This window comes from Lissotriton helveticus, chromosome 4_1 (assembly GCF_964261635.1).
Source record: "Lissotriton helveticus chromosome 4_1, aLisHel1.1, whole genome shotgun sequence".
Lineage (NCBI taxonomy): Eukaryota > Metazoa > Chordata > Amphibia > Caudata > Salamandridae > Lissotriton > Lissotriton helveticus.
Window position 1 is genome coordinate 510,665,863 of NC_136063.1, and position 12,306 is coordinate 510,678,168.

The following is a 12,306-nucleotide window of genomic DNA, read 5'->3' on the forward strand; positions in this document are numbered from 1 at the left end:
GACAGCATGCCTGCCCCCGCATTGAGAGCATTCATGCTTAAATTTACAGTACGGGCGCACACAGGAACCTCGGTTAAAGCTCCAACATGCTCCAGTTGTGGGCAACTGTCCCCGTCCAACGCCACCCGCCCCCTGTGTGGCGGGACGCTGAGAAAAGGGCCGGTAAGGAATCGGCAGCCCACTTGCTGTATGGATCGTGTTCGTAGAAGAGTGACCTGACAGCCATTGTAACCACAGCTCTTGATCAACCTCACCCCATGGCTTATCGTGGAATAAACTCATTCTCGCCCGAAACTCTTCATCGTAGTTCAGCCACGCATAACCCCCTGCTTGTAAGTGAGCCCTTCTAATGACATCTACATACTTGAAAAGCGAAACTGCCCTCTCTGGGTAGCGTTCACAATAGACACTGGCATAGATCAGAAAGGCCGCTGTCCAGTTCTCTATCGTTTTTGGGACTTTGGGCCGGCGGGACAATTCAACCTCCTCCTCTTTAGAACCTTCCTTTGCTTGCAGTTCCCTATGAAGGAGCCTGAACACATCCACGTACTCATGGTCCCAAATCCGCTGCCTAGTTCTGCTTGACAAATGTATACCTAATGGCATGGACACCCCCATGTAAGGCAGTTTCGAACCACTCCTTTTAGGCGTCACACTCTGCTCTGAACTAGAAACCGATGAACCTGGGCTGGCATTCCCCGTCCTCCCCCCATGCCCCACCTTCACACCTTCACCTTGTTTTGACCCCAGCCCATCCCCCTCCTCCCCCCTTCCTTGACCACCCTCAGCAGGTGCCCCACCTGAACCACCAGCCAACGGCCGTGTCCAAGCAGCCCACCAGTCTGTCTTACCTGCTGGTAACTGCGCAGCCCGTTGCCGAAAGTCTTCCAGACCATCACGCCGATGATGTCCGCTCTGATTCCCGTGTGCCGGTGAGAGAACCGCTCCAGAACTCTGTAACACACTGGCAGAAGTTAATCTCCTCCCACACCTCCCCGCCCCAACTCTACCACCCTGAGGCCGACCACCTCTTGTCTCATAATCATTCTCTTTATCATAATCACCATCATCACCTTCAAAGTGCTTTTCATTTTCCAACCTTGCAAAACTCATACCTGGCCTATTGCCAGACGCAAAGTTACTAAAACCAGTTTGAAAATCTGACTCAGGCCTCCGTGCAAAGCGCCCAGTCGCTGGTAGTAAATCCGCACCAGATCCACCTCTCAAAATAGCCCCCCCCTAAGCACCGCGCTCTGCGGCGCCGCCTGAGAATAGCAGAACTGCTCATCTGGTACCAGACCAACAGCCTCAGAGAGGTACTCGCCGCTCGAGCGAGGACCCGCACCATACTTACCCGTCACCTGAGAAGATGAAGTACCCGCCCTCACAGGCACCGGCAACTCTGTGTGCTCCACCCACACCCATTGACCTTGCGGAACCGCAGACCCCGTGCTATGGATTACCTCAGGACACTCAGTCGGGCACCTGGCATTTTGGAAAACTGCAGTGGCTTCCTGTACCTGCCTGCCCTCACCCCTGCCACCCATGTCACTCCACCTCCCACCCCTGAACTGCCTGGCTCGAGGCTTCCACCTCAAACCTCTCAACCCCTGCTCATCCTGTGAAAGAAAATCACATGTTAACTCCACATTAAAATCCTCCTCAACCAATTGTCTCGGGGGGCCTCTAGGCCGGGGAACAAGAATGTTTTGGCAGTCCATGAAGGCCGCCTGCTGGGGCTGCTCATCGACATCTGGCACTCCTCCCTCGACATCTCCGCCTTCCTCAACTCCTGAAAATTCCTCCTCCTCAGACTGGCTATCGCTGGAATAGTCCACTAACATCGGACTCCGCCTGTCAGCCTCTACCTCAGGCGCTATGTCCAGTCTCCTGCAGATCACCTGCTGCCCTGCTGCCCTCATACTGAAATTCGGAGCAGCCGTCATGCTGGGACGTGACACAGCCTCCTCACTCACTTGTGCCGTAGTAGCGCGCAGCACCTCAGACTCACTGGCAGCCTCACCTTCCCTCAGCTGGACATGAGACACTCGCGTGTCAAAACTTCCACCAACGCTGCCTCCTCGCCTGCCTGCCCTACGTCTGGGCGGTGCCACACTTAGGGTATGAACCCCCCGAAACTCACTAGGGGCCGATGACGAACGCGGGGGAGGCAGCTTCTTACCCCTACTTCCTCTGTTCGCCGAGCGCGCTCTCCTGGCTCTTGCCGCTGGCATCTTCCTGCCTCCGTCCTCTTCCTGGGAATTACGATGCACTTGCTGACAAGCAGCCACCGCTCGTGACACACCCTCAGCTGCCAAGCGACGCGGCCTCTTTACAGAAACTGAGGTATCCATCACAGCGCCCGGCCTCAGTAAGTCGCTCCTCCCAACAGCCACCAAAGCGCGAACTGCCTCCAAGGCAATATCTTCAGATGACATCCTTCGTTTGTTGACAAAAAATCGCGTCCAAATACACTCCTAAAGGCCCAAATGACAGCTCTGACAGGCAAGGAAACAGGGCGCCTCAAACGCGACACCACCGTTTCTCTCACTCGCTCTGAGTGACGTCAGCCCTCCCTCCCCTCCCTTCCTTTGGACCTAGTCCCTCCCACCACCCAATCAGGCGCATGAGGTCGTCCCTCGCGCGAAATGCCCCAGGGGGACATTGGCTTTGCCAAGTGCCCCTGGGGGCCCAATGTCATAACTAAGACCTAAGCCTTACAGATTAGACAAAAATATCTCACTAACACAAAGTTCACAGTACTGATTATTTCAACCTTGAAGCATGAGATGTTTAGTTTGCATCAAGACCTCAGAAGTCGCATTTTTACACAAAGCTATCTTGTCAGATTAATAAAAAAAAAGCAACAACAAAAAATGTTACACACAAATTTCAACACCTGCAAAATCAAAACACAGCTTTGAATGTAGCACGGTGAGGGGTCTTTCACCATCAGAACAAAACTCAACTCAAAATAAACATGTTCAAATTCTCACAGCATCAGAGAATCAAACTGTAGACTCATACAAGACAAGCTATTCACAACACTAACCATATCAGAACACTTCACAACATCACAATACTGAAAAACAATAACTCACTGTATCACAAGAACCGCAAATGGAGACCCACCTCAACAAAACAATCATAGCAACACAGAACTCAAAAGGTGGAAACTTACATAAAAACAACGGACGTAAAATATGCCCATCCCTAATCTCTAGTGATCTCGATTCAGCACCTTTCACAGGCTCCATTTCCATTCCAACAAACTTTATTACGATCAGTGAGAACTTAAAAAGTGAACAATACAAACAGTAATACATAAAGTACATGGAAAAAGAGCAATATATGAAGATAAAATAAGACGAAACTCAGTTAAAAATTCGATAACATTTATTATAACGGGGAGAAATTGATATAAATAAGGTGCTACTAGTCCGCAACCAACAATTACCTCAAATCAAGTTAATATCTTCAAATTTCCATTATTCAATAGTGTTGATTTTGAAAATGTAGCAGGTTAAAAAATAAATAAAACATAGATTTAAAAAAGACTAATGTAAATAAGGAATGACAAGATGGGGACTATGAAAAAGTTTAGACTTGCACAGCTGAATTTGGGATTGACCTCCGGTTGTGCCACATAGAGTTCAAAAAGCGGGAAACTGCAATATAGGAGGGTGGGAGTCCGCTTGCAATAATCTGAATGCCTCCACATACTGCCTACACCCCAGGTTCCTGCAAAGTGGAACTAACCATCGCCATCTAGCTCTTTGGTACACAGGACAAAAAAAGAAAAACATGGATATCAGTCTCATCAGTACAGTTACATGCAGAACACCCCAAGGGGGAGGCTTTTGAGCACTTGTTGGTAAAGGCACAAAGAGGAAGAGTCCCTATTCTGAACTGGAATTAGAGTTTCCTTGCCAAGAAGGGTTGAATGGTATCCAAAAAGTGCTCAAAGTGGTACTCTGCTTTGATGTTTAGAAAGTTGACTGTTAAATAACCTAATAGAGTATTCCCCTGTATGTTGGCTAGTTTAAGCAATCTATAAATATTGACTAGTGCGAGACGTGAAATGGCCTGACATGCTACTTCCGGGTAATTCCATAGGTTTGGGAGACCTAGCTTGTGACATGTGTCCATAATATGTGTGAACCAAGGCAGATTAACCACTCCCGGAAAGACTAGAATCTCCTTTAATTCCATCCGATAGCCTGCAATTTCCGTGGTCACCCACAATCTGCGCCAGAATGTTAATGGTCGAAGACCTATCTCCTCTGTTATGGGTCTAATACCAAGGTCCATGCGTAAGGGGATGAGTGGGGTACCAGGTGGAAGACCCAGCAGCTGTCTCACAAAGTTGTGCTCGATTTTGGACAAACCACCAGGGGGACAATGCCCCCAAAGCCCAGCCCCATGCATTAGAGCACTCCTAATTTGCACTTTGTAAATCATGGCCACTGCGGCAGCTAGTTTGCTCCTGTAAGTTTTTAATATTCCCCCTACCATCTGGGCAAGTTTGAGGCTAGCTTTAGCTAATTTTGGGCCCCAATCAAACTTTTCAGACAGTGTGACATCGAGATAAGCAATAACTGTCACCCTCTCTAACAAGGTATCATCTAAAGAGGGATTAGGACGGGAGGATTTGGCTGGATTAAAAAACATAAATTTGTTGTTTAGCATGTTAATCTCCAGCCCTCTATTTGTACTGTTGTGTGGCGTTTAGAGCTCTGAGTGAATTTTCCCGAAACATGCCCTTATATAGGTACAATTCACATTCCCCTTATATAGGCATAAAAATCAATCCCTTATTTAGACATAGCCCATGGAGACCAAATACAGGCATGGCTACTTCCACCCATACCAAACTTCACAACGGTTTCTTGGAAAATTGACTTAAGCAGTTAGGGAACTTCCCCTTGCTTGAATATTGATTTATCCAAGAACTCATGTACTTTGCAAAGAACAACTATTCCCTAGGGGGGTTTTTCCTGACGTTATTATGCCCGACTTTATGTCAATCTATGGCATTCCTAAACACCTTCAAGGTATAAATATACCTTCACTTGCTATAGCAAACTACGGTGGTTCGGAGCAGTTCGACTATCTACTTGCCCGACGCAGCTCGCTACAGCAAGTGCCGAAGGAAGCCCGGTGTTTCCAAGCTCCCCTTGCGGGTTGCTGGGAAATCGAGTCCTGAGACAGTGATACCAGACCTCCTTCATTCTAAACCAAGGTATGGAGCTGATTAGAACCTAGAGAAACCTTTGGTAGATTCTTGGCAAAAACAACTAAACCTATGCTTGGTGGTGACATACACTCGGAAAAATTATCACAAGCTTTCGTTCTGACCAGGCAACGTAATGTATATCAATGAGCAGTCTGTAAGACTACTCAATGCCCGTAAGTGTAAAGTATAAAGTAAATATAAACAAGAAACAGGTTAGATACAAATGTTCAAAATAGTTGCAGGATAATAATTAGCGATTTACCAGGTGCACTTACTTCTTCCCGCGTACTAGACTTAGGTTAGGTACATTGGGTTAGACGTATTTAGAAACACCAGTTGAGTATTTTAGTCAAAGTTATTTATGTATGTATTTGTATAGGGCTTAGAAACCATACAATGCTTTTACAGTACTATCTTATAATACTATTCTCGCTGTATGCATTATACTTTGTAGTCTGCTTAACGGTTGTGGCAGTTCACTTCTCTTGTATGAGAAAGAAGACTGTTCAATAAACCTTTTTATCGAAAACGTCCACCTCTCTATTACTCTACAAGCTCTGTTGAAACGAAGCATGCACGATTGACTGAGTGAAATACTTATCTATTGTTTCCGCGACTCTAGAGATAGATTTCTTATTCTTGGGAAACAAAGTTGTCATGTTTATGCAGCTGTCAGAAACAAATCCCTTCTTGTGAATTCAAGGAAGTTTCTAGTGACCTCTGAGCTAGCTGGCACTCACTATTAAGTTTAGTATATTCGATAGAGACCTAGTCGACCTCAGTCCTACGTCAAATCTATAGGATATATTATTCCAATGCACAGAGCCTATTGGGAATATAGGAACTACACTACATGGCACCCAATTTTTGGTAAGGCACTAATTTAAAGCTAGATACTCAAGTAACTCGGTCGTGCTTTTCTCAGAGACCCCCTTTTACCGTAAAATATTCCAATAGATATCTGGAGTGGGTAAAGGGATAAAATATCCGCCATAGCTGAGTAGGACGAAAATCCTATGTATTCGTTTTTGGTTTGTTCAACGTTGAAGGATACAGTGTTCCAAAATATTGTGCACCTTATCTTTGTTTCCTTGAAACTTGCTCTGCAATTTTCATTAAACAATGTCGGTTAACGGCGACAACAACGCAACGGGTGGAGCTGAAGTAAATCCAGCAGCTTTTGATATAACAGGTTTCCAAGAGACCGACCTGGATGCTATAATCATCCCAGAAACTTTAAGGAAAGCCATCACTATGAAACATATAAGAAATGGCCTATCAGCAAGAGATGGTAGGGTAGTTTTTGTGATAGAGGCACATGAATATCATCAGACAGAGGTATTCTATTTATGGATAATCTTCCCTGAACCAAATCCAGTATCAAAAGTGTTTCACTTCTACAAAGAAGATGAAGCTCCAGAGGAATACATTCCTTTCGAGGATGTTGAAATTCCACTAACATACCAAGAGCATGGATTCTGGTTTAAAGACGCCCTAAAACATACACACATTACCAGGCTCAGTTCACTAGGTAGACCATGAGCAACATGGCCGGTATTAGCCAGCTATACTCCTCATCCTGCCATTTGAAGGATGTCAGATGAGGAACTACCAGTTCAAATAAAAGAGCTAAATAAAATCCACAGACAATTGGTTCAATATTTCATGCAGATCTTTACTGTCCAAACACAAATAAGGATTCCGCAACACACCCTTTACCAGGGGAACACAAATAAAATTACAATCAGTCATTGGTAAATTACCCGCAAAACGGGTACAAATTCCATTCTGGATAGCTCAAAAAATTACTCAAATTGAGGCAGTATTTCCTGATACTACCCCTCATGAGAAACACAGAATTCTAACAATCTGTTTATCAATGGGGTTCGCACCACACCTGGAGGACTGCAACACTTGGGGTACAGTCTTTGCTGCAATCTACACCAAAACACATGGTTTTCCGTCTATGGCGATAATACCAGACGTCCTGAAACAGATTCAAAACGTATACCAGGTAGAGCCTGCTTTAAATCTAGGTATAAAAATTACTGAAAGATTTCAAACAGGTCTCAACAATAATATTAGCTAATATTAAAGGTGAAGCAGCATCCGTGACGATTCGCCAAAAGTTAGGAGAATTTGATGTAACTGAGCAACCATATGAACTGGCCAGAATAATTGAAAAATCCTATGAAGAACTAGGTAGTGACAGTTTGGGTGGTAAACCAGTGAACCCCCAACTGAATGGAAGTCCTGAAAAGGTCTTTATTATTCCTCCTAAAAAGAAGTGGGAGAATACTAAACAAACTTCTAAAGAGAAGCGTTCTCAATCCCGAGGTAGGTCTCCTCAAAAGGAGCCCTCTGAAAAGAGGTACACTCTCAGGAATAGGGATAATTTGAGAAAACCTGATAGATATCAAAATACTGATACACGTTCCTCTCGTACCTTTCAGACTTCCTCTCAAAAATCGGAAAGAAGAGGATGATCAGAACAGAAAGAAGAACGCGTGAAGTCCAAAGACGATCAACACATTCCAAAAAAATAAGAAAACTCAATTCACCATAAAGAAGGTAACAGGTCTAAAAATCAGACATGCCGAGGATCTTGAGGACACAACTCAAGAACGGGGAATGGGCTCAGACAATGTTGGACAGCGCAGCAGAAGTCACCATGGCTCGCAAGAACTTGAAGGATCATCTGGAGACAGTGGACTTGAATGAGTACATCCAAGTTGAAACAGCAGATACCAGGGTTAGTATCCCACATAAGTTATATGAAGTAACACTCCGGATGGAGGGGGACATAACTAGGAAAATAAGAGCACTCTTTTGGGAGAAGCTCTCTCAGGGTTATTATATACTTTTAGCTGAACAAGACTGGCCACCTGAATTTGTCAGGGAGTGCCTAAATGGCGAAGAAATCATTATGGCAGCTTTCTCCAATCATATTCCAATTCATAAAAAATATACCTATGCCAGGAAATGGGCAGTAGCCCAGGCTCCTGCATTATACAAAAATCATGTAGGATGGGATGAGGATTCTCCTCAACATAAAATCCAGTTAAAAAATCAACCAACTGCACAAAGGCAGTATCCAGTTAAGCAAGAAACTAAAAAACAAGTCAGGGAGATCTTAGGTCAACTTGAATACCAAGGGGTGATTGAAACATGCACCTCGTCCATGAACAATCCTTTGTTTCCTTTCTCCAAACCATACAACACTTATCGTCTAGTTTTGGATTACAGACATTTAAACTTTTGTTGCAAAACTTTTGCAGTACAGAATGCACACAGTGCAGCACTAATGAATAATATTGTGCGTAAAAAATATAAAACCACATTAGATATTTTTAACGGTTTCTTTTGTCAAAACATTGCACCAGAAAGTAGGTGCTTGACCGCTTTCTCAATGATGGGGACACAGCGTCCATACTGTCGTCTCTCCCAGGGATTCAAGAATAATCCGGGGTTATTTTCAGCCAGAGTAACAGAGTTACTACAAACCTATGATGATGAGGCATTATCATATGTCGATGACATCTATCTCATGGACGATGACTAAGATAGGCACTTGAACAGAGTGAACACCATTATTTTGGTATTCGCCTCTGAAGGGTACAAATTCAATTTTAAGAAATCGAGAATTGGCCACCTAAACGTCCTTTTTCTAGGATATGAGTTATCAAGTGAAGGCAAAAGCCTGGCAGCAAACTTTCTGGAGAAATGTGCACTGTTCCAACCTCCAAAAACGCTGATAAACTTACACTCGATGATAGGTTTCCTAAATTTTGGACGAACATACATTCTAAATTACGCAGAAAGGGTTAAAACTCTCAACAAATTAATCAAACCTGATTTCAAAACAGTTAATTGGACACAAAAACACACAGAAATTTTGCGTTCTGTCCAAACTGACATGTTGGCAACAACACATTTACAGACTTGTGTAAACGTACGCAACTTAGTGATCCGAATCATTCCAGGAAAATGCGGATTCACATACTTAACTTTTAATTAAGGAGAAAAAGTTCCAATAGCTTACAAATCACACTTGTATACACAAGCAGAAATGAAATTCACTTCTACAGAAAAAATTCTGACAGCGGTTCAAATTGCAGTAGCAAAAGAGAGAGCCCTTGCACAGGGTAAGCGCATAATGGTCGTCACTCCTGTACCTGCCTTAGAGGCAGTGACAAAAGCGAGCATTCCAAATGCAAAGGCTTTACATCCGAGATGGTTACAATGGGATAATTTTCTTGCTGCAACAGACGTTGAATACGTATTTGACCCTTATTTGATAAAACAAGAATTTCTACATTATGAACATGAATGTCCTCTGCCTACTGAAATTCTTCCCCTAGAGCAGTATGAATGTATCATTTATACTGACAGATCAGCACAGCCCGCGATTGGGGGTAAACAAGCTTATAGTGCTGCGTGCGCGATCGTTAAAGGTCGCTAGCGAGATGGCAAAGCCGACCAATGGTCACTAAAACTCAATCTCTTGGAGATTGTACAGCTCAGCGAGCTGAACTACAAGCATTCAAGATGGCGCTTGAAAATACTGATCGCGAATTCCCCACACTCATAGTGTGCGATTCATATTATTGCGTTTAATCTTACAATGAATACTTGCAGAACTGGATTGAAAACAGTTTCAAAGATGCAAAAGGTGGCACAATCAAGCATATGTTGCTAGCCATGGGAACAAGTAGGTCAGTTACGACAAGAACAACAAAAAACTCACGTGATCCATACACTGAGTCATCAACGTGATGGTGTTCACGTTGCAGGGAATTCATTGGCTGATGAAGCCGCGAAAGCAGCTGTGCAAACGGTTTCCTTAGCTACAATCACTCGTTCAAAAGCGAAAATAAACGGCGAAATAATGCTAGTTGTCAATGCGACAAGCAAAGGCAGCGGTGCAGCGTTACCTCAAAATTATCCACTCAAATATTCATACATAATTGATGCAAACTCCGTTCCTTTTGCTCGAATCCCTGGAGTGGGGGATAGAGTAATTCCAAACAGGAAACGTACAGTAGCTTTGATACATGAAGCACATTTGGGAGAGGGTCTGAAACATCAGGGGATCACTAAATCTATACTAGAATTAAAAGAGACGTACTGGTTGCCAGGGAGGAATGGTCACATTCACACATTTGCAATTAATTGCGATGACTGCTACAGAGATCGCAGCAGAGAACGCCGCCAGATACCTGACTACGGTGTAGTCAGCCCAGTACAGACACCATTGTTAGACAGCATTAGACTTTCTACACGCAGACGTCCCTATGGATATATGCGGTCCCATAAATATTAAGACAAGATTCATTTGGATGTGGCCTCAGCGCTCGGCTGACGCTCTAACTGTTCTAAAAGATTTGCGAGTCTTTATCGGCACATACGCAGTCGGCACGCTACATTCTGACCAGGTTCCTGCATTTAGCTCTCGAGCTTACAAAGAGACCATGGCCAGTATGGGCATTGCATTGCGGTGTTCTAGTCCATTCCATCCTGAGGGAAATTCGGTAGTGGAGACAAAAAAACGGGACGTAAAGCAATCTATAACAGCTAGGATACTAGGCTCGGGTGACGGGTGGTTAAACATCTAATAAGTGTCCAACGTAGTCTTAATAATCTGCCAAAGAAGTTCTCTAGGGGGTATTACTCCATATGAAATCCTTTTTGGAACTAGAATGATTGTGCAGGACCTCGATTGTCACACTTCAGTGGTGGAACAAAAACCCTTAATATCAAAGATCGTTTGGCTGTGTTGCAGGACTTAAATGAAATAAGATCCAGACAAAGTAACGTACTCCAGAAGCCAACAACCACTGAAGAGAAACCATCTGTCCCAGCAAGACCTGTCTGGATTCCAAAGATTGGGGATCTAGTCAGAGAAAATATTGCAGAGAAGAAGGAATTTGGTCCTTCTTACAGCCAACCAGTACCTCTCCTAGTCATCTATGGATCAAGAACAATGTTACTGCCGCCCCTTACTGGAAGAAAGGAGAACAGGTCCGTGTCCATTGACCTGGTAAAACCACACCATGTGGCCGATCATAAGCAGTAGGTCAAGAGGACTCCAAAGATGTAGCAGACGCCCGAATATAGTTACTATTCAAGAGGTTCAAACTGAGAGACTCCTCACCTTTGAAGAATCTGCAGTGCGAAAAGAAGGACCATGCAACAAAGCCATGGAACTTTGACCTCTTGAGACCCAAATAACAATTCGTCAAGAAACGCCTGTCTACAATGAAATAGCAACTGACTATACAAATGTAACAAGTGATCAAGTGGTTCCAGTGATTTTCCCAAATCCTGATGCAATCCCTACAATTGACAGAACTGCCTCTGGCTATTTCATTAACTTTGACACGTTTTCCGAGGATCCCAGTGAACCTGAAACAAAGCCAACTAAAAAAACATTCAAAGAACAAGCTACAGAACTTTTTCATCAACCGGAAAAGACTTATCTGGTTTCACCATGGATTGAACTTTGGATTGGGTTGGGTGTACTTTTTCTTCTAATTTGGTCGACTCTTGTATTTACTTTGGGAATGCAGATAAATGGAAGATATGTTAAAAAGGACAAAGCAAGTAAAAACATCAATTTACTCCTCAAGCCACACAAATCATCTCATCGTGAACAAAGAGACTTGTCATCAGTGAACATCACAGCCGTTCCTATACCATGTGGTATAGCTTGGGACAGAACTGAATATGACATTTTTGGTCTGGCAGAGCTGTTGAAGATTCCACACCAATTCAAGATTTCCTTGAGTGACTTTGTTTCATCTAGTACCTTTTCTGATGATTGGGACTTCGAGACTGTTAATAATATGATGTCAGACTTAGAAATGACTGCAAAATTTACAAATCATGAATACTTAGAAGGTTCATCATATTATGAACAAATGTATTGTTATAATCACTATGATCATCATTTCTTGCATAAATCTGCAAATCCTAGAAATGTATTAACTTATAACCAATGGTAACATTGTCATACGCCACCGAAGGGTAGCTCAAAAATATTTTTGGGCAAATTTCCATACTTTTCAGGG